At 50.1% G+C, this 5,230-nt stretch overlaps 1 protein-coding gene across 1 annotated transcript in view; it reads right to left on the reverse strand.

The window, feature by feature from the left end:
• Positions 1 to 161, reverse strand: part of ZNF592 (zinc finger protein 592) — a 42,825-nt gene extending 42,664 nt beyond the window's left edge. The window contains exon 1 of the mRNA XM_014961596.1: positions 32 to 161. The gene's annotated coding sequence lies outside the window, so the exon portion shown is untranslated. The remainder of the gene's footprint in view (positions 1 to 31) is intronic.
• Positions 162 to 5,230: the final 5,069 nt, after the last annotated feature.

Raw genomic sequence — 5,230 nt, forward strand, 5'->3', positions numbered from 1 at the left:
CGGCGCGGCCGGGCGGGCGGGCGGCACTCACCCAGGCTGAGCGGTTCCTCTGAGGGGCTAGTGGCGAAGTGAGGAGAGGGGAGAAACCCCCGCCGCCGCCGCCGAGGCCCCGCGCAGGCCTCACCCCGCACCGGCCACCAACAGCCGCAACATGGCGGCGGCGGGCGGGGCTGGGGGCGGGACGGGGCATGGCGGACCGCCCTCCCCCTTCCCTTCTTTTCCCTACCCCTCCCCGTCCCCGTCCTTTTCCCGCCGGACCGGGCCCCGTTTTGTGTCTCAGTCGGGGGCTCCCCCGCCCCGGGGCGATCCTGGCCCTGCGGACTCCCCCCGCCGTGGCCTGCATCGCCCCGGGGCGGGAGAGGCCTCGCCCAACGGCGGCCACCCTGGGCCTCTGTGCCCACCTTCCCCTTAGGGCCGGCTCTGACAGGAGGCCGCCCACCCGCCTCTCAGGGCCTTCCGAGGTGCCGCGTTTTCCCATTTATTTTTAAGGTTTTTTTTCTCGCCACAAGGCGTTTTCCAGCACGGCACCCGCTGCTCGGTGCTTCCTCTTGCCTTTTGGCGCCATCCTCCTTATGTCCTGCATCAACACTGATGAGATTTTCCTTATGGTTACTCTAATTAGCCTGGAACTTATCACTTTCTTTTCACAAATGTGCAAATGGAATTATATTTTTGCCCTTCTCCGCTTCCCCCAGTCCTGCAGAGCTGGTGTAGGCCATTAGTATTTATTGACTACTGTTGCTGATTGCTCGGCATGTTCCTTAGCTGATAAAACTCCCAAGTACACGCTATCAGGTCCCACAGTTAAAAAACAAAAAAAAAAAGAATTAATGGTAATGGTTTGTGCATAACGTCTTCCCTAGTGGTGAATTCAAAAGCTGGCCCTTGGAGTGCTGTGTCCTGTGCTGGGCTCAGCCCTGTGAGAGGGACCGGAGAGTCCAGTGAGGGTCCACCAAGATGGTGATGGGACTGGAGCTCCTCAGGTATGCAGCAAGGCTGAGAGAGCGGAGACAATTCAGCTGGGGGAAGAGAAGGCTCAGGAGGATCTCATTAATGTCTATAAACACCTGCAGGGATGGTGCAAAGAGGACCAGGCTCTTCTCAGCCAGCTCCAGAGCCCATGAGCATAAACTGAAACACAGGAGGTTCAGGAAACATGTTTCACTGTGAGGGTGACACAGGTTGCCCAGGGAGGTTGTGGAGTATCCATCCTTGGACAAAAGCTGGACACAGTCCTGGGCAACCAGCTCTAGGAGGCCCTGCTTGAGCAGGAGGCTTGGACCAGATGGCCTCAGGATGTCCTTTCCAACCTGTCATGGTTTAACCCCAATCGCCAACTAAACACTGCGCAGCTGCTCACTGACTCTCCCTCGATGGCATGGGGAGAGAATCAGAAAAGTGAGAGAAGTCGTGGGTTGAGATAAAGACAGTGTAATGAGTAAAGCAAAGGCCACGCACACAAGCAAAGAAAAACAAGGAATGAATTCCCTGCTTCCCACCCCAGGCAGGTGTTCAGCCATGTCCAGGAAAGCTGGGCTCCATCACGCGTTGCGGTGACTTGGGAAGACAAACGCCATCACTCTGAACATCCCCCCCTTCCTTCTTCTTCCCCAGCTTTATACACTGAGCAGACGTCGTACGGCAGGGAATATCCCTTTGGTCACTGGGGTCAGCTGTCCCCGCTGTGTCCCCTCCCAGCTCCTTGTGCCCCCCCAGCCCTCGCTGTCGGCGCGGGGTGAGGAGCAGAAAAGGCCTTGACTCTGTGTAAGCGCCGCTCAGCAATAACTCAAACATCCGTGTTATCAACAGTGTTTCCAGCACAAATCCAGAACACAGCCCCATACCAGCTGCTGTGAAGAAAACTAACATTACCCCAGCTAAAACTAGCACAAAGGTGTTCAAAAGCTGTCTGGAGTTCCTGGACAAACCTAGGTGGCCCTGCTTGAGGTTGGACCAGATGATCTCTGGAGATTCCTTCTAGCCTCAACCACTCTGTGATGCTGTGAAGCATTTTGTGTTCAGGTACGCATATCTCACCCTCCCATCGTAACAAAGGACAAGTATTTCTTGAGTTTGTCTTTCCCATGACATGACATTTTTGCCATCTACACGTAGTACTGGACACATGGCATTGTTCATACCGCATTTGTTTCTCATCTAGTTAAATAACTATTTTTTCCCTTGTCATCACTGCCTTTGGCAAAATATTTCTTCTTTTATTTTTATTGACACTCGTGGCTTCACTTTCTTCATTTCCGAATTGATGTCATCGCCCATCTCCTTGTGGAGGTGACAGCCTGTCCCTCAAGATCAACAAAAGGGCAAAGGAAGTCATGCAGAGAAAACACTTTCAATATCACGGCTGTTACCTGTATTTTTAGCATGTCTCTATGAAAAGCTGCTCAGGAGCTACAAGCAGTGCTGGGTAAGACAGCTGACAACATTTCTTACACAATTTATAAAGAACTGCCACAATCCTGAACAAGTTGCGGCTTGCAAGAAAGCCACTGTAATTTGAAGGATTATGCTAATTAAGAAATATAATGCCAATGGGAATTTAGCTCCATCCCAGATGGCCAAGGAGAAGAGGTAGTGCTCGAATGGCTGGGTGGGAAGCTCCATTCCCCTCCTCAAGGCAGCGGAGACATGAAAAGAGCTAAGAAGAATGTATTTTCTCCTGTATGATCTAAAAATCCCATTTCTTTTCTTATTTTGAATGTGTTAACTTGACAAGTCTGGAAATAAAACATCTTCCTACTTTTTTTTTTTTTTTTTTTTTTTTTTTTTTTTTTTTTTTTTTTTTTTTTTTTTTTTTTAAGGTTTAAATTTGTCCCTTTAGGCTTATTTTGTGATCTGAGCTAAAGGATTTGATGTGGTGGAGACGAAAGCTGTGCATCTGCAAGAGACACAGTCACAAAGCAGCCCCCTGAGCTTGGGAGGTGCTGAGAGTGGAGCAGGGAGCAGCGAGCAGCGTCGGTGGGATCCTGGTGTCCTGGTGGCACCTCAGGAGGGAAGCCCCTGGATGAAATACTCAAACCGTGTCCAGCTGCATCTGAGATCTTCACTTTTAGTTCTTCCTCCTGCATGGGGCTGTCCATACTTGCTTTTTAGCTGGGGTAAACTAGTTCTTCCCCAGTGCTGGCCATGTTGGAGGCTGTGAGTGTGCCTATGTAGGCAGACGGGCTGGCACGTACGGTGAGACCCATTTTATTTATACACAACAAACGTAATGAAGTCTTGAGTGCTCATGCCTAGGCAACTGTCAGCTTTCAAATCAGCCATTAATTTGTTTCTGTCAGAGCCCAGTGTTACAGAGAATTACCTTGAGCTGGTTGCAAAACTTGTGCATTACAAAACTATAATTAATGTTTCAGAAACTCCAGGGAAGGGTTATTATTGGCAGGGTGAAAATGAATCTCCAGACATAAACATTCCTCTAAGATAACAGTGTAGCCTTCGGCGTTATCTACACACACACAAAAAAATCAGTGTAACTTAAATCAGGGTAATTAATTACGCAGTTGTCATCTGTATACATTTAAAACCATTTACACCTGGTCTGGCTTTTTGGTCTCCCCGACTCCCAGGGCCCACCCTCTGCATTGCCTCAGACAGATTTTTTTTCTCCCTTTATGCTTCTTGACACATTTGCCAATGAGCCGACACATCTCCTCAGTGAAGATCCATCTATACATTCACTGATCCACCACGAACATGGGAAAAACTTGCCCTTACTCCACATCCGTGCTCAAGGCAGCTTGTGGTCAGCGGCCACGGGACGCACTCGCAGCGATGGGGACCTGAACTTAAATTCCTGTCCCAAATCAAAAAGAAGGAAGCAGTGTATCCCAGCGGCTTTGGGAATGAAATAAGAACCCTGATTTGGCAAAATCCTGTTAGAGAACTGTTCCATGCCCCGCCATGCTTCTGATTCCCAGCTAGCAGAGGTGGAGATGTGCCGAGATTTCTTGTGGGAGATTGCGGTCAAAGGCTGTTGGAATGGCAGGGATGTAGATTTCCTGTATCGGCCTCGGCACAACAGCAAACCCGTTTTACCACTTGACTAGAAAACTGGGAGAATAACTTCCAGACAGCCAATTTTTTTCACCCACGAGAACTGCAGGCTCCGGTGCAGTAGGGACACGCTCCAAGTTCTGGGCAAGCAAGGACCTTTGCACAATCCTCAGTGCCGACAGCAGAGACAGCACAAAGCCCTGGATTTTGTGTTGCGTCGCCCGAGAAGTGCTGACACAGCAGCTTCTGGGGCTCTGCACCTGATTGCTGAACACTGGCTGGGTTCACCGTGGCCCCCTTCTTCTCAAGCTGGCTCCAGATGGGCTCGCTCCAGGCAATGGCAAGAGGACCTTCTCAAGATGGTTCTCCAGCTGAAGCAATGTTTCCTGTGGCTGCAGCCCTGGGGCTGGCTTCAAGACTGGGGTGGCCAGGGGACACAGTGGTTTCCCCATACATTTCCCAGGGTGAGAAAACTAGCTTGAGCTGTTTTTGCCTTTGTGCCTCCAGCTGCCCCATGCAATGGCAGCAGGACAGCTCTGTGAACTGGAGAGAACTGATCCAGGCTTTATAAATCTCTCTGTGGAAGAAATTAAACTTCATTACTTCCGTCCTCAGCTTGCACATAGTCCCACCAGTGGTTGTGTGGGCAAAAATGAAGACTGGGGTAGTTGACTCCCAGGTAGGAGCAAGCCAGAGGGAGAGTTGCTGGGGCAGAAAGACCAGCGGCATCAAGCCACAGCCCCTGTCACTCCTGGAAACTCTCCTGAACTTTGCTAGAAAGTTTAACCAAAGCTTGAGAAACATGTGAGAAGATTAATTCTGTGAAGGTTCTCTGTCCTAAACTGCCCGTAGCACCCTCCCAGCAATTTCAATGCAGTTGCAGCTTGAAAAGTCTCACTGAGAAAGCTCAAGAGATTGCTTTGTGCATGCATGAGAAAAGAGACAATAATGTAGAAGCGGGCGCAAAGATGATCCGTGCTGCAGGCACGAGGAGTAAGCGGGATGTTCTGGCTCTGGTGGTAGCCATTGTGTTGTCCCATAGTTTGGCCAACACTTTGAACTGCAACAGGGCAGGCTCAGTCCCAGACTGGGCTTTCTGCATGAAACCTTTTCTTCAATTAGTTTCTCTAATTAAGCTTAATAGCAAAATGTTTACATCAAACAGAGATATCCCAGAAACCCCAACAGTCTGCCCTCTCACTCCATCCCTACCCTC

The sequence above is a fragment of the Calidris pugnax genome, unplaced genomic scaffold (genome assembly GCF_001431845.1).
Source record: "Calidris pugnax isolate Ruff unplaced genomic scaffold, ASM143184v1 scaffold492, whole genome shotgun sequence".
In the NCBI taxonomy this organism is placed as follows: Eukaryota; Metazoa; Chordata; class Aves; order Charadriiformes; family Scolopacidae; genus Calidris; species Calidris pugnax.